Source organism: Sus scrofa, chromosome 3 (genome assembly GCF_054392235.1).
Source record: "Sus scrofa isolate SSC_HxYL_T2T_F1_AM1 chromosome 3, Sscrofa_HxYL_maternal_Yorkshire_Landrace_v2.0, whole genome shotgun sequence".
In the NCBI taxonomy this organism is placed as follows: domain Eukaryota; kingdom Metazoa; phylum Chordata; class Mammalia; order Artiodactyla; family Suidae; genus Sus; species Sus scrofa.
The window spans coordinates 130,323,207-130,344,850 of record NC_139385.1 but is presented as its reverse complement, the minus strand read 5'-3'; the positions used below and the strand labels follow the sequence as shown (position 1 = coordinate 130,344,850).

The following is a 21,644-nucleotide window of genomic DNA, read 5'->3' as shown; positions in this document are numbered from 1 at the left end:
TATTTCTTATCCCTTCAAATAAAGTTAGTTACACTAGGAGCTCCTGCCATGGCTCAGCGGTTAACCAACCTGACTAGCATCCATGAGGATTCGGGTTTGATCCCTAAGGCTCAGATAGGGCCTTGCTATGGTTATGGTGTATGACTGGACCCCTAGCCTGGGAACTTCCATGTGCTGAGGGTGCAGCCCTAAAAAGACCCCCCAAAAAAGTTTGTTATGCTATAATTTTAGTTAGATCTATGTTTTGTGTTTATGTTATTACTCTCTAGTGATATTCACACTGAGTTATCCAGTGTACCATGATAACTTTTTCTTTCTCGTTTATCTTTGCGCCTTTTTATTGTCTTTTTTGGTTTGTTTTGTCTAGGTTTCTAAGTACTCATCCCTGATTAAACGCCAAAGTATGTGTCAAGTGTATAAATCTCGGTTCAAGATGTTCAGAAGCCCGTGGTGACCTACCGAGTTGGTCTTCCTGAGAATTCTGGCTGATTTCCCTGGAGGTCTGGGCACAGCCATCACTAAGAGATTCCCATGGCTTCGCTCCTGGGTTAGTGCCTCCTCGCCTTCCTCTTTCTTGTTTTACCCCCATATTTTGGAAGGGCACATCCCCCAGTAGCTTTCTGAGAAAAGGTGCATTAGAGGTAAATTTTTGACACTTGACTATCTGGAAAACTCTTAATTTTACACTTGTATTTGACTGTTTGGCTGGATAAGGAATTCTAGATTGAAAACTTTTTTTTTTTAAGAATTTTGAAAACATGGCTCCTTTGCCTTAAAAAAAAAATTGTTGCTATTGAGAAATAGGAAACCATTTTGATCTCTGCTTCCTTTGTCTGCAACAGTATTTTTCTTTTAAATCTTTTGTTGTTGTTTCCCAGCATTTTGAAATTTCGCAATGACCCGCCTTGCTGTGGGTGTCTTTTCATCAACTTTGTTGGAACAGTCCCTTTCAGCGTGGAAACTGTCTCCTCGGGTCTGGGAAATTTTCTTGAAATAGTTCATTGATGATTTCCTCTGACAGTGGGTTCTTGTTTTGTTGTTGTTGTTGTTGTTGTCGTTGTTTTCACCACCTTCTGAATATACCTTCTCTATTGGTAACCTCAGTACCCGGACCAAATGAAATCTGCTGGTTGGCAAGGGCGCCCTCATGTGTTACCATGGTGTAATAGCAAGTTGGTCTTGGCAGCTGCAACTGAATTTCCTTTGCATTTCTCTCCTTCCTGAGTTTGTCTCCCCCTCCCTTGCCTGTCAGAGCACTTTATGTGCTAGGAGAAGAAACACAGGCTTTGGCTGGTTGGAGCAGCAGCAGCAGGGCTTCTAACTGTGACTCCTCTAGCTAGATGGAAAGTTTTGCCCCGTTACACTCTACACACATTTACACTCTTACAATTATTGAGGAAGTTCCCCTGTGGCTCAGCAGAAACGAGTCTAACTAGTATCCATGAGGATGTGGGTTTGATCCCTCACCTCACTCAGTGGGTTAAGGATCCAGGGTTGCCGTGAACTGTGGGTTAAGTTGAAGATGCAGCTCGGATCTGGTGCTGCTGTGGCGTGTAGACCACAAGCCGCAGTTCTGATTTGACCCCTAGCCTGGGAACTTCCAAGTGTTGTGGATGCACCCCTAAAAAAAAAGTGCAAAAAAATTATTGAGGAGCAAAGGGATCAGTGGCGTCTTGGGAGCGCTGGATGCGGGTTCAATCCCTAGCCTGGCACAGTGGGTTAAGGCTCCTGACTTGCCACAGCTGTGGTTTAGGTTGCAGCTGCAGCTCGGATCTGATCCCTGTCCTGAGAACTCAACTGATAAATAAAAGAGGAAAAAAATTGTTGAGGATCCCAGTATGTGTATGTGGGCTGTATTTATTGATGTATACTCTCTGAGAAAACTAAAACTGAGCATTTGAAATTATTTAGTTATTAATTCATTTAAAATAACAACAAACTCATATTGACACATTTTAATGAAAAATAAGTAGACTTTTAAAAACAAACAAAAAAGAGTGAAAAGCATGGCATTGTTTTACACTTTTGCAAATCTTGCTAATATCTGGCTTAGTAGGAAACAGCTAGATTCTTATGCTTGTTTCTACATTCAGTCTCTGTCACATGTCATGTAATTGCCACTGTACGCTCTTAAAAGAATGAGTGAAGAGGGCAACTAACATCTTAGTATTATTATGAAAACAGTTTTGGCCTCAGCACTCCCCTGAAAGGGTCTTAGGAACCCCTAAGGGGCACTAGACCACTTTGAGAACTTCTGAATTAAGAATATGGTCACATGGAGTTCCCTGGTGTCTCCATGGATTAAGGATCTAGCATTGTTACTGCTTTGCCACTGGTTGCCGCTGTGGCATAGGTTCGATCCCTGGACCAGGAACTTCTGCATGCCACGGGTACCAAAAGAAAAAAAAAAAAAAAATATATATATATATATATATATATATATATATATGGTCACGTGAGTCACAGGCCTGGGTATGGACTGGAATCTAAGAACTTTTTTTTTTTTTTTAGCCTTTTTACCGTTTCATGGGCCGCTCCGGAAGCATATGGAGGTGCCCAGGCTAGGGGTCGAATTGGAGCTGCAGCCACTGGCCTACGCCACAGCCACAGCAACTCGGGATCCAAACCGTGTCTGCGACCTATACCACAGCTCACGGCAACCCCGGATCCTTAACCCGCTGAGCAAGGCCAGGGATCGAACCTGCAACCTCATGGTTCCTAGTCGGATTCGTTAACCACTGCGCCACAACGGGAACTCCTAAAAACATTTTAATGTGAGTTCCCATCATGGCTCAGTGGAAACAAATCTGACTGTCATCCATGAGGATTCAGGTTCCATCTCGGGCCTTGCTCAGTGGCTTAAGGATCTGGCGTTGACACGAGCTGTGGTACAGGTCACAGATGTGGCTTGAATCTGGCGTTGCTATGGCTGTGGCTCAGGCCAGCAGCTCCAATTCGACCCCTAGCCTGGGAACTTCCATATACCTCAAGTGCAGTCCTAAAAAGACAAAAAAAAAAAAAAAAAAAAAACTAAATTAAAAATAAAAACATTTTAATGGCTATTTATGACATTCACGTTCCCTTTGCTTTGCTCTCCAAAGAGCCTCGGTTGCACTGAGATGCGCAAGGTTTATGCTCCTGTGATGTTCTGGGCGCTCTGCTTTCTGCTTCCCTGAGCTGCCTGGTCAAGCCCTCTTGCCCTAAGTTTCACCGGGATCTGGTCACTCTTCCCACAGTGGGCAGTACCCGCAGGGCCTCCCGCCTCAGAGAAATCGATAGTGATGGGGATTTCAGACAAATGGAAGAGCCACCAAAGGGGACGTTTTAGGACAGGCGATCTGGGTATGTTCACAGCAGTCTTTGCTCCCTGTGGCTGGGCCCATGGCCGTGTCAACTGAAGTTTCTGGGAAGGAGGTGGTTGGTAGTGATGCCCTTGGCAAATGGGGTTCTGGAGTGTGCCCGTTGTGGTTCTGAGACAGACAGTTACTAGCTGGGTGACCTTGGGAAAGTCTGTTTCTCCTTCTCAACTTCAGTTTCTTCTCCTGTAAAACTAGACTAATCATACCTACCTCCCCAGTTGTGATAAGACTTACAGATAATATATGCAAAGCACCGAGGTCTTGGCCAGGGAATCAGGAGCCCTGAAACCCCAGATGTGTCTTGTCTTGTCTTGTCTTCTCTTTTCCTCTTCTCTTCTTTCTTTCTTTCTTTTCTTTTTTGTCTTTTTAGGGCTACACCTGCATCATATGGAGGTTCCCAGGCCAAGGGCCTAATCAGACGGAGCTGCAGCGGCCAGCCTACACCACAGCCACAGCAAGGCCAGATCGGAGCTGCCTCTGCAACTCATGTCACAGCTCACAGCAACGCTGGATCCTAAACCCACTGAATGAGGCCAGGGATTGAACCCGCTTCCTCATGGACACTAGTCGGGTTCATTACCACTGCACCACAACTGGAACTCCCAGCCGTGTCTTTTCTCAATTGTGTGTGACTTGGGTGAGTTCATTTTAGGAGGACCCAACCTTCAAAATGTTTCTAGTCTCTAACCACTTCTCACATCTCTCCTGTTGTCACCCCAGCCATCATCACCTTTTGTCTGAATTAATGCAGGAGCCTCCTAACCCAGCTCTCTGCTTCCATCCCGGCCCTCCAATTGAGGCCTCTTCTCCATGCAGTGACCAGAATTAACCTCTAAATGAGGTTCTGTGACGGCTCCACTTTAAACTCTCTACTGGCTTCCCCTCTCACTCAGAACAAAACTCAAATCCTTACAGTGGCTTTCTAGGCCCTACAGAGCCTGCTCTGTCCCCTCTCTGACCTCACCTCCTCCCTCTCACCACGGCATGTGCTAGTTACACTTCAACGTGCCAGACATCCTCTGACCCCAGGACCTTTGCACTTACTTCCCGCTTCCTGGAACCTCTCTGCCAAATAGCACATGAATAGTTTTTCTTTTCTTTCAGGCCTTTGCTCGAAAGTCCCCTTTCAGAGAGACTTTTCCCAGACACCCTATTCAAAGTAACACCCTCTCCGTCTTTCCCTGGCATCTTACTCTGCTTGATTTTACTCACCATATGGTAGGTGCTCCATGTTTGGTGAATTGGGTTGATTTGGATTATTTGGGCCATAACTTCTCCATCTTTAAAATGAGAGCATTGGGAAGTTCCCATGTGGTGCAGTGGGTTAAGGATCCGGTGTTACCACAGCTGTGATGCAGGTTGTAGCTGCGGCATGGGTTCGATCCCTGGCCTGGGAACTTCCACAGGCTGAGAGTGCAACCAAAAATACATTAATAAAATAAAATGAGAGGGTTGGACTAGAATTCTCAGGGCCCCACTAGCTCCAACAGCCCATAACTTTGTTTGCGTCCCTGTGTTGGAAAATGACTTGTGAATGAGAACAAAATTGTATCTATAAATGCGTTTTTCTGGATACATTTCATGAATTATTTAACACCATGAGTAAGTGCCCAGTTACAGTCTCCTGATTCAGCAGACGCCACAGAGCATGACGCCTGCTCATCCCAGGGCCCTGAAAGTTCTTTGGGTGAACAGAGAAAAGGGAACATCAACTCCAAGAAGAGGCGTTAAAGATTTTTTTTTTTTTTTTCAGGTTCCAGATCTGTACTCAGGCTTGTGGCTCACATGATTCTTCTTCTTCTTTTTTTTTTTTTTCTGGTCTTTTTAAGGCTGAACCCGCAGCATATGGAGTCCCCAGGCTAGGGATTGAATTGGAGCTGCAGGTGCTGGCCTACACCACAGCCACGGCAATGCAGCATCCAAGCTTTATCTGCGATCAACACCACAGCTTGTGACAACGCCGGATCCTTAACCCACTGAGCAAGGCCAGAGATTGAATCCGCGTCCTCATGGAGACTAGTCAGGTTCATTACTGCTGAGCCACAACAGAAACTCCCCATAACTATTATTCTTTTTTTTTTTTTTTTGGCTTTTCTAGGGCCATACCCGCAGCATATGGAAGGTCCCAGGTTAGGGGTCCAATTGGAGCTCCAGCCCCTGGCCTACACCACAGCTCACAGCAATGCCAGATCCTTAACCCCCTGAGGTTCAGGGATGGAACCTGAAACCTCATGGTTCCTACTCAGATTCATTTCTGCTGTGCCATGACGGGAACTCTCCATGACTATTATTCTTAATTAAGCAGTCCTCAAAGTGATCTGGGGCCTCATAGGGGTTTCCAAGACCCTGTCCGGGTGCCCCAAAGTCAAAACAGAGGTCCTGGCAGCAGTGCAGTTTCTTTCCCGGACTCCTGACTTTTCTCCTCCATCTGAGCAGCCAGAGTGACCTGCACCCAATGCCACCTGACCTCCTGTCCTCCTACTTGCCTCCCCTCCTAGTTTTCTGGCATTTCCACAGGTGGGCTCTCAGGGCAGGTGGATGGGATGGTGTCTCCTTACCTGGGGGAGCATCCTGAAGCAGCCTCCTGCAGCTCAATGCAATGGAAGTCTCCTGTGTCAGCTTTAAATGAGTGGGATTTTGCATTACGGGTTCCATAAATCTTTTTGGAATAAATAAGTATTTTTGAACATTCACTTTTATGTATTTAGGAGTTCTCATCACGGCTCAGTGGTAACGAACCCAACTAGTATCCACGAGCATGCGGGTTGGATCCCTGGCCCCACTCAGTGGGTTAAGGATCCCCTGTTGCCATGAGCTGTGGTGTAGGTCGAAGATGCGGCTTGGATCTGGCGTTGCTGTGGCTGTGGTGTAGGCCGGCAGCTGCAGCTTCTATTTGACCCCTAGTCTGGGAACTTGCATATGGCACAGGTGCAGTCCTAAAAAAGACACACACAAAAAAATTATGTATTTAAATATGTTACTCTGAAGCAGACTCAAGAAAGGCAAGTTTCATTTTTATCTTGTGATTCCTGGATTTCTTTGCCTACCTTCAAATATCTCTGGAACCAGGGGTACCACCACCCCCGCACCTGTAGCTTGAGAAACAACAATTTCCAGAAAGAGTCCCAGCTCTCCAGGGGGACACTGGAGGACTTCCCTAACCCCGCCCTGTGAGGACCCTGCCCTGGACCTTGGGGTCTCGCCCCCTCCAACCTTTGCTCCTTTCTGGCTCTTCGTCCCCCCACCCCCGCCCCGGACGTCTCCTGTCCCCTGGAACGGGTCCTCTTTGGTCTCTGGTGTTGTTCCCTCTGCCCCTGCCTCTATCTGGCATCAGTCACTCTACTGTCCATTCTGTCATTTCGTTTGGCATTTGCGCCCTTGAAGCGGAAAGTAAGCCGAGTCTTTGCATGATGCTACGTGATGATCAGGCTTGCGGAGTCCGGTGATCCACGAAGCGGGAGGGGCGCCGCGGGGCCTGGCGGAGCCCGTGGGGGACTCGCCGCCAGTCGCCCCCGAGCCCGCAGTTCCCGCTCGGGCCGCGAGGTGGAGCGCGCTGGGCAGGAAGGCGCCGCCACGCCGCCTCTGCACCCCGGCCCCCCGAGGGATGCCCTGCGCTTGCCCGCCTCCCTCTGGGAAGGGCCGGCTTGGGAGAGCAGGATACCGGGAGGAAGCTGGGTGAGACCCAGCCGCGGACGTGCAACTCGATCAGGAACTCTCACATCTTGTCATGCCTCCTGGAACGCAGAGGTTCTCCGTACTTTTCCAAACAGTGACAACTGCCATCGTTGTCCCCCGAGGGCCTCTCCCTGTCATCTTGGGCCTGAAAGCTGCAGTGCGTTTGCTTTGCCACTTAGCAGCTGTGTGACCCTGGAGGAATGGCTGCACGGGTCTGGGCCTGGGTGGCCCCACCTGAAGAAAGTAGAGATGCAACTGAGATGCTACCTAGAGGACTTAATAGAAGGTGAAGAAGGGGGTTCCAGGTGTGATGTAGGCACACCCCCGCCGTGCTCCACTCCTGGTCTCTGCAGCAAGGGCCAGAACTCCACCCCGACCCTGCCCTTGCCAGAACCCCCAATGGGCCCAAGACCCTGCAAGTGTCGGTGTGTTGCCCCCCAGGCCCCTCAGAGCCCTGTGGGTTGGGAGCCAGGCACGTGAGACCAGGTCTCCTTGGCATGCATGATGCTCTGATCATCTGCGTTCCAACAATATCAGAGCTCAGAGGACGTGCAAGGAACCTCATGCCAACTTTCCAGGACCTTCCTGGAGACCTCTGAGTACCACGTTTTCCTGGGTCATCTCTGCCCTGTAACCAGTGTGCTTTGTTGGGGGAGGGGAACCGGGCCCCCCCCACCCCCCTGGCCTGTGTGCCCCCTGCTGCCTGTAAATTTGCAAAGAAGGCAACTTTCTTTTGTTGCGCAGCATGGCGTGTGTGGGGGGGGGGGACGGGAGGGAGGGAGGGAGTGTGTTCTGAGTTAATATTGTTTGAAACCAATTTCGAGGTGATTGAATGAGAGGCTTCCTGTTTACATTTCACTGTGATAATTGCCTATTACAACAGGCTGGAAGGACCTGGCACCCTGGCTTTGAATACGCTCCATCTGAGCTCAGCCTGCCATGCTTTGGGAGTGCAGGCACCGGCCCCCATTGGGCCACGGGTTGGCTGGCATCTCTGTCCCCCTCCTAGCCTCTCACGAGGCCGTCACACTTGGCTTCCCCAGCCTGGACCTTGACTTCCTGGCTCCCGCCCCACCTTGGCTCCCATGCCTTCTGCTCGCTCCTCGTTTCCTGGTTTTCTCCTCACCCCAACCCCAACTCCAGATCGCCCACGAATTCTCCATCAGCCAGTCCTGAGGGCTTCCCACCATGCTTCCCTGCCTGTCACCCCTCACGTCTCTCAGGGACCCTGCATAGGCTTTGTTCACAATGCAGACCTGTCAACAATTTTTGGAACCTGAGCACCGCTCAGTGTTAGCTGTCCCTCCAGCGGGTGTGGCTGCAGGTCTGCTCCCTCACAATCCCCATCCCTCCACACCTGGCCTTTCAAGAAGCCCCCAGCAGCCTTCCCTCCCCAATGCCCGTTGCACTAACACACTGGCCGCACGGGGCCACAGCCAGCCAGCCTCTACTTCTGGTCTTCCTGTGTGTTTCCTAACTGTTCCCATGCATCAAACTTACCTCGGACCTAGAACTCCTGGAAGGCCGGCCAGTGTTCCCCACTGAGTGCCTGGCTGGGTGCTGGGCACTTAGAAGATGCTTGCCAGGTGTAACCCAGGGAGGGTGTGTGTCAAAGCAGGTGGAGCATGGACTGTGAGACTGTAGGAGCCGTTATGGCCCTGAAGTTTTTGTAAATGACAGCGAATCCCAATTGCGGGAAGGAAGAGAAACAGTTCCGTGTTAAAATAATAGGGAGTTCCCATCGTGGCGCAGTGGTTAACGAATCCGACTAGGAACCATGAGGTTGCGGGTTCGATCCCTGCCCTTGCTCAGTGGGTTAAGGATCCGGCGTTGCCGTGAGTTGTGGTGTAGGTTGCAGACGCGGCTCGGATCCCGCGTTGCTGTGGCCCTGGCGTAGGCCAGGGGCTACAGCTCCGATTCAACCCCTAGTCTGGGAACCTCCATATGCCGCAAGAGCGGCCCAAGAAATAGCAAAAAGACAAAAAAAAAAAAAATAATAATAATAATAATAAGGAACTAAGTCAAAGAAAACCACTGACAGGTCTTGAGTTATAGTCACACCTCCCCGACCTGGAGCTGCTGAATGTCAGGGAGCATCAGTGGTCTCTGGGTAGTCAAGGCCAATGTCACAAACTCCATGCACTAATACACATGCACTTTACCCTGAGTTAAACCCCTCAGTTCTCTGTACTCAGGAGTCCTTGCTTTTTTTGGGTGGGAGGGGGGTCGGGGGGCTGGAAGAGGGTTTTGCCGTGCCCATTGCATGTGGAAGCTCCCGGGCCAGGGATCAAACCTGTGCCACAGCAGTGATCCGAGATGCTGCAGTGACACCACCTTAACTCATGGTGCCACAGTGGGAACACGAGGAATCCCTGCTCTTATGAACATGCGACAAATGCGGGCATCTGGTTTGTAAATCACAAGAGATTAGCAGCATAAATCCAAGTATGGTTAAAGGGCTCTGGGCTGACATTCTGACAGCACAGAGAGGTGTCGGCTGACAGCCTTACAGGGGCTGAGACGGATGATCTAGCCAGGGCTCTCAGCAGGACTTCGAAGCCCCGCAGCCCCGGGCCACCCTGCACAGGCACACGGGACAAGACGTGCCCTCCTAGCCCCGCGTCACTGTGCAGCTCAGTCTGGAAATGGGTGTTCCTAATGATTAACCTTGAGTCACAAAGAAAAGTTAAATGATATGCAAATGATGCTGTTTAAGAAGTTAAGGAATCACCTTATTTGTTTTAAGTAAGTTTCCCTGCAAAACAGTTAAAACATTTTAGGAAGCTTAAAAGAAGACGTGTTTTGCTCACTGGAAACCCGAGTGGTTTCCTGAGCATTTTGTACACACACGCTCATTTGGGACCTGCACAATTTATCACCACTTCAGAGATGAGGGCAGGCGACTCACAGAGGGTCCCATGGCCCAAGGGAGAGGGCCAGTCTCAATGTCAAGTGTCCTTGATGCATCCGCCAGCTCTACTTCCTCACGTCCCTCCAGGGTGACTCAGCCCCCCGAGGCCTCCAGATGCGTGTTACTGTCCTGATATTGAAAATGCCCTCAAGCACCAAGGTCCTACTGTGTAGCACAGGGAACTATATCCAGTCTCCTGGGAGAGACCTTGATGGGAAAGAACATTAAAAAATGGAATATAGGAGTTCCCGTCGTGGCGCAGTGGTTAACGAATCCGACTAGGAACCATGAGGTCTCGGGTTCGGTCCCTGCCCTTGCTCAGTGGGTTAACGATCCGGCGTTGCCGTGAGCTGTGGTGTAGGTCGCAGACGCGGCTCAGATCCCGCGTTGCTGTGGCTCTGGCGTAGGCCGGTGGCTACAGTTCCGATTAGACCCCTAGCCTGGGAACCTCCATATGCTGCGGGAGCGGCCCAAGAAATAGCAAAAAGACCAAAAAAAAAAAAAAAAAAATGGAATATGTATGTGTCACTTTGCTGTACAGCAGAAACTGGCGCAACATTGTAAATCAACTATACTTTTTTTTTTTTTTTTTTTTGCTTTTTAGGGCCACACCTGAGGCATATGGAGGTTCCCAGGCTAGGGAACCAATTGCAGCTACAGCTGCTGGCCTACACTACAGCCACGGCAACGTGGGATCCAAGCCACACCTGCAACCTACACCACAGCTCATGGCAACACCAGATTCTTAACCCTCTGAGCAAGGCCAGGGATCGAACCCGAGTCCTCATGGATACCAGTCAGTTTTGTTACTGCTGAGCTATTACGGGAACGCCAAAAAAAATTTTTCTTTTTGCGCCTTCTTCTTTGGCGGTTCCCTTCCCTCCTGGTTATTACTATGCCTCCCCGCCCCCTGCCAGCAGCCCAGGCGCACTGGGCATGACTCAGCCCACACTGTGTCTTCCCTACTGGCACACCTCAGCGCTGGGCATCTTTCCATCCATACCACTGGTTCCAGCCCTGGATCCCTCAGATTGGTTCTCCAGGAAGAGGATGGGCTGGACACTGACGCCATCAGCACCTCTAGCCCAGAGGTAACCATTTCCCGAGACGTGGGATGACACAGTGGGCTCTAGGGTCAGACTTCCTGGGTTCGAGTTCCAACTCTGCTACCTACTACCTGTGTGGCCTTGGGAAAGTTACTTAGTCTCTCTGTGCCTTGGTTTCTCCCATCTGTAAAATGCAGAAAATAGTACTACTTAGCTGGCAGGGTTGTTGTGACTATCAAAAAAGTTAGTATGTGCAAAAGTGCTTAAAATTGTGGCTGGCGCTTAGTAAGCCTTTGACAAATATGAGTTGTTCCAAGGCCATTTGCATGGATCATACCCATAATCTGCCGTAAACCCTGTGTGTGTGTGTGTGTGTGTGTGTGTGTGTGTGTGTGTGTCTTTTTAGGGCTGCACCCGTGGCCCATGAAAGTTCCCAGGCTAGGGGTCAAATCAGAGCTGTAGCCTCCGGCCTACGCCACAGCCACAACAATGCCAGATCCCAGCCATGTCTTCAACCTACAGCACAGCTCATGGCAATCCCAGATCCTTAATCCACTGAGCGAGGCCAGGGATTGAACCCGAATCTTCATGGATACCAGCTGGGTTCATTAGCACGGAGCCACAACGGAAACTCCTCAAAATCGTTTTTTAGGATAAGACGGTTTATGAAGAGTCTTGAATTGCCAGGCAGATCCACTGAGGCAGGTGTGAGCTTTCCCTTTTTGTAGTTGGGGATCCCCAAACCCAGAGAAGTAAAGTGACTGAGTCTAGGGCAGGGTGCCCGGAGGTGGCAGCATAGGGATTTCTACCTGGATGTTATGGTCTCAATGCTTAAAGCCCCCCAAGGGGGGGTATTAGGAAATGGACCTTGGGGAAATTATCACGTCACAAAGGTGGAGCCTCATGAAAGGGATGAGTGCCCTTACGAAACCTGTTCTTTCCACCGCGTGAGCTTACGACGAAAAGGCACTGGCTAGGGACCAGAGGTGAGCCTTCACGGAACCACATGTCTGCACGCGCCACGGTCATGGACCGCCCAGCCTCCAGAACCGTGAGAAACACATGCCTGTTGTTCATAAGGCACTGAGTCTCTAGCATTTTGTTATCTTATCCTGAATGCACGAGGACACTGGGTCCTCAAATGGCTTTTGCGTCTGTTTCTTGCCACGACACCACGACTGCCTCTCTCGGTGGAAATTTTCAGGAGGACTTCCTTGGGAATGGGAGAGAGCCGTCTTTCCCTCCTGAGGACGGGACTTCCTGCTTCCCCATCCTGCTGGGAGAGATGGAATCACCTAGCTAGTGCATCTTCAGCACCTGAGAAGGAAAGGTGGGAGGATGGAGTCTGTCCACTTTTCCGTGGCAGAGGGGCCCTGGGGGTTGTTCATCATTATGGCTCCTGGGTGTTCCCGTGATCCATCACTATGCAACCATCCCCCCGAATCTCAGTGAAACAGCCACCATCGTGCTGTTACTACCTCTCCCACTGCTGGGGGTTGGCCAGGTCAGCCCGGTGCTTCTCAATCAATCAGGGTCTTTCTTCCCGTTGCCGTCAGATGCCAACTGGGCCTAGAGTCATCCGGAAAGTCTCCTCACTCATATAACTGGTGGCCGATGCTGGTGGTCAGCTGGGACCTGTGGACCAGAACACCTGCATGCGGCCTCTCCCCATGGCCTGAGCTTCCTCACAGCATGGCAGCTGGATTCCAAGAGCAGGAGTCCCTTGAAAATAAAGTGGAGGCTCATGGCAGTTTTCTGAGCTGGCTTGGAACGTCCCATAAGGGTCACTTCTGTGGTGACTTCTCCTCATCGAGGCAGTCCCACAGTCCCACCCAGGTTCAAGGAGAGGGGACACAGACCCCTCCTCGCAGGAGGAGTGCCAGGAGGAGCATGTCCCGTGGGATACACGGTGGAGGCCATCTTTGAAAATTACAGTCGACCACATGGCAGCCTTTCCTGGAAGAACTTTCCAGTGGAAGGAAGAAGGTGATGAATGGCAGATTGAGGCTCTAACAAAAACCCCTCCCTGTAGTCACGTCTGGTGGTAGCTCCTTCAGGGTACTGGCCACAAGAGACATGGTTGGCAGCAAGATTTACTGCTCGGCCAGAGCTGTCATTGAAATAAATAGGATTAGGGCTGCAGTGACTTCATCATCCGGACTGTTCTAAAAACCTGTAATTTGCAGCCATGCTGTGACCAGCAAAGCTGCAGGGGCATGTGAGTGGGAATACCCGGTCACCTCCGGGACCACAAGTGGAAATCTTGCTGGCCCTTGACCTTGACCCCGAAGACAGATCTTAAATATTCCCCTTTACTAACTTTTTTTTAATGCAGCTAAAAGCTGGAGGTGATTTAGCTTTTGAGGTTCCTGAGTCAGCTGGAACCCAAGGAAATATCCCCCATCTTCTGCCAGCCCTTCTTTCTGATGTCTCAGCCCCAAGCCTGGGAGCTCTGGAAGTCCATTCGAAGCAATTGAGGGTTTTCACACTGGAAAGCACAGGTGTACAGGGGCCTGGCTCCCAGGGGACCTAGGACCAGCCTCCATATGGGCTCCGTATCCATCCTTGGTCCAGTCTAGCAGGCCCTGCTTAGGGGTGGCTCCTAAGATGGAAAGACTGGTCCCATCCTTCCCCTGAAGCTCCCTGACCCCCGGCCCCCTTCTGGTCTCTCCCCTCTAGCTCCCTGCCTCTGCTGCGGGAAGCACAGCCCCCTCCTAACCCCAGCATCCTGGGCCTTCCATGCAGACCCATCTAATGTTGCTGTAGGGTCCTTCCCCCCCCCCCCCTCCGCCTTCCGGAATGGTCACACTGCAAAGTGTGACTTCACATCCTTGAGGCTCACACTCAGGGATGGCCTTTCTGCTCACTGGGACCGTGAATGAGGCTGCAAGTGAGCAGAGGAGCCAAGGACGGGGCAGGGCTCTGTAGCCTGGGGGAGGCAGGCCGCTGCTACCCACGCGGGATGGATGTCACTGTCCCCGGTGGCCTCTCCGGCCCCTGCAGAAGCTCATCCCCCTCTGGGCCCTCCCGATCCCACAGGAATTGTCTTCGATATCCACGCCTCACCTGGGAATTCTCAAGACAGAGCAGCAATGAAATCCAGAAGTTTCCTAAGGTCCTGGTTAAATGACACCCCCTATATTATCCAGATCTAGAAAGATGTTAAGAAGAGTCGTCACTGTTTATTGAGCCTCTACTATGTGCCAAGCACAACACTCAGGCCCCATCCTTAATATTTCTCCTTACAATAACCCATTTGACAGATGAGACAACGGAGGCTCAAAGAAGTTAAACAGATTTCTTTCTCTTTCATGCTAGAAAATATTTTAGTTGCTCTATGAATCCAGATCTGTATGCTTGCTAGAAGCCATGATGTATTTCTTTGTCTTTTTTTTTTCTTTTTAAGCCTGTACCTGTGGCATATGGAAGTTCCTGGGCTAGGGGTCAAATTGGAGCCGCAGCTGCCAGCCTATACCTCAGCCACAGCAACGCTGGGTCCAAGCAGCATCTGTGACCTGCAGCTGGAGCAATGCTGGATACTTAACCCACTGAGTGGGGCCAGGCATCAAACCTATATCCTCACGGAGAATATGTTGGGTTCTTCACCCACTGAGCCACAGCAGGAACTCCTCATGAAGTATTTCTCACATATCCTGGGCCTTGGCAGGTGGCCTCTGAGTCCACCGAATAACCCAGTCTGGAGCCTCACTTTTCATCCTTGGTCCCCTTTGTACCAGTCAGAACCAGAACCAGTGGGGCTGGGTCCAGGGAGGACAGTGAGAGTGGCAAGCAGGCTGGCAAGCTAGGGCTGGTCTGGGGAGGGGGTCACCCACTGTGGGACCCAGCTGAGGCTCTTGTGGAGGGAAGTCAGGTCTTAGATGGTCCAGAGATAGAGGGGATTTCTGAAGATGACTCCACAGGTCTAGGGGCGCTGCTGGCTATTTCGACAGCTTAGCCATTACCCAGGGGATGACCCCTCCCCATGACTGCCCCTGAGAGAGCGCCTCACCCTTCCGTTTCCCCATCCCCAAGAAATGCTTTCAGTGGAAGGTGCCTGGTTTTTAGGGTCAAAGTTCCTGAGTGGCCATTTACTAGCTGTGTGACCTCAGGAAAGTCACTTAACCTCTCTGAGCCTCTGTTTCCTCCTCTGTGTCTGTGAAGAATAATAATAATAATACCCATTTGACCGTTATGGGGAGGATTTGAAATCTCGGTCATGAAGCCTTCAGGGGCCGGCACACAGGAGGCACGATGATGCTGGCATTATTGTCCGAGATCCCTCAGAGGGCAGGACGCCATGGTCACACTGCCAAGGCCAGGTCAGAGTGGGGAGGAGTTGCTCCACAAGGACCCTCACCATCTGCAGAAGTTCCAGTGCGGGCATGGCTGGGGCTCAGTGACAGGGCTCCCATGGAGGCTGGCTCGCAGGACAGGCATTTCTCAGCCAGTGGAAATGGCTTTGCCCCAGGCCTCCATCCGGAAGGGCCAGAGCAGGGATTTGAACCCAAGACTGTCTGGCACTCTCCCTTGCACCAGACAGAGAAGAAGGGAAAAGTGAGAGGGTCCTTTTGTTGGGAACAACCCAGTGGAGCTTTGTGTGAGAACTGGGGAGAATGCCCGCCCTCACCCAGGGTGCCTGACAAGGGCTGGGAGCACCGGACAGGAAAGGCAGGTTTCCTGCTGGCCTCAGGCTCGGGAGCGGCCAGGCCAGACCAAGAATTTCCGGCCGAACAGGCCCCCCTGCTGCCGCCACCGCTGCAGGCCAGGGCTGCCACTCGCAGCCCTTACCATGAGCACCCACCCCAGGACCTGTCCCCACAGCCACAGTCACTGAGGTGTCAAAATGTCAGGAGCCACTTTCTCAAAGACTGAGAGGAAGGGAGTTCCCATCGTGGCTCAGTGGAAATGAATCTGACTAGCATCCATGAAGATGCAGGTTCAATCCCTGGCCTTGCTCAGTGGGTTAAGGATCTGGTGTTGCCGTGAGCTCTGGTGTAGGTCACAGATGTGGCTTGGATCCTGTGTTGCGGTGGCTGTGGTGTAGGTCAGCAGCTCTGATTCGACCCCAGCCTGGGAACCTCCATATGCCGTGGGAGAGGCCCTAAAAAGCCAAAAAAAAAAAAAAAAAAAAAAAAAAAGTCGAGAGGAAAGAAAGGACGGGCTTCATGGATCCAGGCTCTCTGACCAGCCATCCTTCCCAGGCCTTACTCCACCCTAATGATGCGCGCCTCTCCAGATGGTCAGGAGTGGTCCCTGGAGGCAGGGGTTGGGGGGGGGCACAGCCCAGGACCTCTCATGGGAATGAGGGAATTCCCGTGAGCCTCCTGCATCACCAAGAGACAGTCTTGGAAGCCCCGTAGACAGGGATGAAAAGGCAGGAGACGGGGCTGCTGTGGGCCGTTTGAGGCCTGGCCCTGGTGTTTGGCCCCAGATGGCGCCCGCCCCACACCCAGCTCCCCGCACGCGGGGCCCGGCAGGGGCTAAAGGCCACGTTCCCACGCCGCTCCTGCTGGAGCAGGGCCAGGCCCCAGTCAGCGCCTTTCAGGGCTGTGCCAGCTCAGAGCCCGGAGCACCTCAGGGTTTGGTCTGAGGGGAAGGAGTTTCAGTTACCTGCCGCCAGGACCCACACAATCAATGCTTCTTTATTTCCTGCAAAGGTCCCTGCTCACAGCGATGGGCCCAGGACAGACCTGCAGTCTCTTCCCATCCAGGCAAAGCCCTGGGCCCCTGATGGAAACGGACAGGTGGAAATGGTGAAGAGGTGTGTGCCGCGAGGAACCCAACCTCAAGTCCTTGACCGTGACCCCTGGTGGAGGGGGCGGGGGGGGAGGAGGGGGCTTGAACTCCCTGTGGCCCCAACCTCGTTTATTCCTGGGCTGCGGTGGCCTTGGGCCACAGGGGCCGTGAACACCAACCCTGCAGAGCCCTGGGAGCTGAGCGGAGCAAGTGAGTTTCCACACTGTCAGCGAGAGGACTGGACAGAGGGGTCCTCCGGGGACCGTCCCGCTGGCAGCGTGTGGTCCTTGGTCTCTATGTCCTGGTCTCTGCCAGCAGGAGCCTGCGCACTGGAGCTGACTAGGAGAAGAGATTCCACGGAGCCCAGGCCATTCTGGGCACATGGTCGTCCATCCATGCACAGGCCGGCAAGGTCACGGCCACTATGATTAGACCCAAAGTTACTGCTGAGGCCACTCTGGGGCCCCTGCTCCCAGCCCTTGAGTGGATGCTTGGCTGGAAGAACCTTGCAGTCAAAGATGAGCAGCTCTCCAGGCCCCGGTCTCCACCGAGGGACCCTTACCCATCACCGCCTGGTCAAGGAAGGACTTGCCCTCTGGTCCCCCACCCACCATGGCCATAGCGGCAGACCCTGGAGAGCCTGAGCTCCTTGGAAGGGTCTAGATGAAGCTTTCCACCAGCAAACCAAGCAAAGCCTTGGCTGGAGGCCTAAGGATGGCTGGTCAAGGGTCTCCTACAGGGTAGGACTAGGCAGGGCCAGTTCAAAGGAGAGTTTCCATGGCTCCATGAGAAATGGGCTGGTGTCCTAGAGACTGGGCCTCTGGCCCCCTAGTGACCCCCACACACCCCATCTTGCCTGTCACAGCCCTCATGCCTCCACAGGAGGCTCCTGGGAAACTGCGCTTCTCCGGAGCAAGATGGAGGGACCAGGGTGAGGCCCACAGGATTTGATGGCATCAGAAGGGCAAAGGCCCCCAGAGAGCAGGCCCAGAGGCTGTCAGGGTGCAGCCAGGGATGGATGTGCCTGCCCGCAGGGACCTTCTCTGGGACAGCTTAGGGACGTCTGTGGGGGAAGCCGGATCCAGCAGGGACAGAGCCCTGCCCTCTGGGTACAAGGACCTGTCAGATGCGGGCAAATCACTGAGCTTGTCAGAGCCTAAAAATCAAGTGAGTCAGGGAGATAAGACACAGTTTTAGCCAGTAAACTTACGGCCTTATGAATCACTTTGCTTCCAGGCAGCAGGTTGCCACCTCAGCTTCCTCCTCCACCAGGCAGGTGGGGTGAGATCCTAGGCACGACCTTGCTGGAAAGGATGGGGCTGTGGGCGGGAGCACCCAGGGGCCCGAGGCAGCCTGGTGGGGGTTCCAGGGCTTCCACTTGCCTGTTGTGTGACGTGGACAACTTCCATCAGCTCATCCTTAAAATGGGCCGGTAGTGCCTGTCTCCTCTGAGCCTCTAGGGAATATCAGGGAGCTCAGGGAAATGGACTTGTTGGGTGAATAGCAGGCTGCGTGCACGTGTGCATGGTATGAGCGTGTACACACACACACACACACACACACACACACACACACACACACACACACGAGGAACCGTCCCTCCTGCTGTTGGTGTTGTTACTCTCTCTGGGTCCAGCAGTCCATTTCTCTGTAACATGCTGTCACTATCAGGGATCATTGTCCCTGTTAGGGACTGAACTCTGTCCCCCAAATTGGTATGTTGACCCCCTAAGCCTGAGTTCCTCAGAATGTGACCATTTTTGGAGATAAGGGGGTGATTAAGGTGAGATGAGGGTGGGGCCCTAATCCAGTGTGACTAATGGCCTCATAAGAAGAGGGAAGACACCGGGAAAGGCCACATAAGGTGTCAGGCCAGACGCAGAGGCCCAGGAGACACCAGCCCTCCTGATACCTTCATCTCAGACTTAGATGATTTTGAACCATGAGAAAATACATTTTGTTGTTTAAGCTCCTCACTCTGTGGTGCGTTGTTGCGGTGGCCTCAGGACACTAGTACAGGCACAAAGGCTCACCCATAAGCTGTCCTTGCTTGTTCTGGAAGCTCCTTTCAAAGCCTCCTCGCAGGGGAGGCTTCCCTGGACCTGGGCCCCGCTGGGTGAGGGCGTGTCCCTTGCCAGCCCTCAGGTTTGGGGCGAGGTCACCCCCTCACCATCTCCTGCAGAGTGGCTCCTTCCCAGCCTGACCAAGAGCCCCTCAGCCTCCCTGGCACTCAGGGCCTCTCTCTGGTCAGCCTCCTGGCAGCTGGGTCTGCTCCTGCCCAGCAGGGCTTGGTGAGCCCGTCAGCAGGAGCCGGGAGCCAGCTGTGCGCGCCCCTCTCCTGCTCAGCTTCTGGGCCCATAACCCACTTGGCCTATTCTTTCTCTTGGTTCCCAGCCAAACTGAGAACCCCTTCGGGAAGGCTCAGCAAATTTTCCCTGAGATGAGCTTCTCAAAGTGCTACCATGGAGTTCCCGTTGTGGCTCAGCAGAAATGAATCTGACTAGCATCCCTGGGGATGCAGGTTCAATCCCTGGCCTCACTCAGTGGGTTAAGGATCTGGCGTGGCCATGAGCTGTGGTGTAGGCTGCAGATGCGGCTCAGATCCCGAGTTGCTGTGGCTGTGGTGTAGGCTGGCAGCTACAGCTCTGATTGGACCCCTAGACTGGAAACCTTCATATGCCGCAGGTGCGGCCCCCACAAGACAAAAAGACCAAAAAAAATTCTTCCAGATCCAGCTAGGTTCCCACTCTTCGTCTAGCTGCCCAGGGCACTCAGGAGGCTCCCAGGGGCAAAGGAGGGGTGGAGACGGAGAGGATCAAGAGCACAGGCGTGCGGGCCCACCTCCCCTCAGGCCCAGACCCCCAGGGGACAGCTCTCCATCAGCCCACCTTCGGCCTGAACCAGGACTGGGGGCCCTGCTGGAAATAGCATGACCCCGGACTGGCGGACCTCTGACCCTGCCGTCAATGAGGTGGCCATTCTGCTTGGAGGGCCCTAGCCTGAGGTCAAGAGCCTCACCACGGCTGGTGAGGCACTGAGGCCGTGCTCCAGAGGCTTCTCTGGCCACGGAGAGGTCACGACCAGGAGGTCATGAGAGAAGGCGGTCAGGCTGGTGCCCCCACAGGATCCCCAACTTAATTAACACCAGCCCTTTTGTGCCCGATCAAGGAAGGAAAGGGCTTGCTTTCTTTCCTCGGCCCCTGAGGACTCTGTCTGCCCTCCCCTCTCAGGAGGCGCTTCCTTTGAACCCGGAGAACTTCCGGGGGCCCTCCCGGAGCTGGGCTCCATCATCCTGGCTGCCCTGCAGGGAAGGGGCAGGGGAGGGGCGGGTCAGTCTGGTCAGGTGGGAGGTGAGGTGGCCCTCATGTGTTCCTTTGTTCGAGAAGAAGTTACGAAGCATCCCTGTGAGCAGCCTCTGTGCTGGGCTCTGATCCCTGGGGTGGCTGGGAAAGTCGTGGAAAGGCCCCGTTGTTTGCCCAGGATGGATGACTAACCTGAGGGCTGAAGGGGCCCTTTCTCCGGAGGCAAGTGGGTGCCTGACCTTGAGGGAGACACACACGCACCCCAATAAAATGCCTCTGAGAAGCTCTTTGTGGCTGGACTGTTTGTCTTCCGAGCACAGGGGCCAGGACCCCGCCCCATGTGTGGTATCTTTGTGTTCCCAGGCCCACCACGTGGGTGTGGTTGCTCTAGGCCATGCTGGGGGGGGGCAGTGTGTGTGGTGAGGGTTGGGCAAGCAGGGAGCAGCTTTCAGTACCATGACCTCACCCCTCGAACCCACCCCCAGTGGTCCTCCTCGGCCAGTGAAAGGGCTGGTGTTTTTTTCTTTTTTCTTTTGTTTTTTTTGTTTTTTGTTTTTGTTTTTTTTTTGTTTTTTTTTGGTCTTTTTATGGCTGAACCAGTGGCACATGGAAGTTCCCAGGCTAGGTGTCGAATCGGAGGTGCAGATGCCAGCCTACACCACAGCCACAGCAATGCAGGATCCAAGCTGCATTTGCAACCTACACAATTCTCAGCAACGCTGGCTCCTTAACCCACTGAGCGGGGCTAGGTATCGAACTGGCATCCTTATGGGTACTCGTCTGGCTCTTAACCCACTGAGCCATAATGGGAACTCCTGTCCCTGGCTTTTTCATTCCACCGTCTTCTCTGTCTTCTAATTCTACGTGTCTTTCAGCTGATCGGTTTGTTTCCTATTAGAAGGAGAAAACAGAAAATATTGGCAGGAATCCCATTTTCCCCTCCCCCTTTAAAACGATAAGCCTCCTGGTATCCGTACCCATCTACCTGCCCACCATCCCGGGTCCTAGATAAAGGAGCTTGTCTCGAGCTCTGGATCCACTCCTCTTGCCTTCCGAAGATCCCTGCCCGTGACATGGCTTATTATCTACACTCCTTCATCATAATTCCCCCCCTTCCATGGGGTCTTTCTCATCAGCATACAGAAATTCTCTACAAGCTCCCATCTCTTTAAAAAGAAACATCAGGGGAGCTCCCTGGTGGTCTAGGGGTTAGGACTTGATGCTTTTACCACTGCGGCCTGGGTTTAATCCCTTGTCTGGGAACTGAGATCCCACATCAAGCCACTGAGAGTTGCGGCCAACAAAACAAAACAAAAAATAAACCAAAAAACCCCCCAAACACAGACAAAACAAACTCAAAACTACCCCCTTGCTGCCCCTCTCCTTCAGCAGCTACTGCTCCAATGGTTTGCTGTGCATCACAGTAGAATTACCTTAAGAAGCTCTTTCTGCCCCCTTCTCTCGCTTATTCACTGCCCTTCCTCCACACCCACCCCCGGGGTGCCCATTCCCACCATTGCACTAAAACCGACCTTGTCAGAATCTCCATGACCTTCACCTTGTTGAAGCCCGGGGTCAGTTCTCTGCCCAGCTGTTGGATCTGTCAGCAGCCCTG

The 21,644-nt window shown here is 52.7% G+C and overlaps 1 long non-coding RNA gene across 1 annotated transcript in view; it reads left to right on the top strand.

Moving 5' to 3' along the window:
- The first annotated feature begins 5,420 nt into the window (after positions 1-5,420).
- LOC146404936 (uncharacterized) overlaps positions 5,421-21,644 on the top strand; it is a 639,839-nt gene continuing 623,615 nt past the window's right edge. The window contains exon 1 of the long non-coding RNA XR_014842521.1: positions 5,421-5,481. This is a non-coding gene — a long non-coding RNA (uncharacterized LOC146404936). The remainder of the gene's footprint in view (positions 5,482-21,644) is intronic.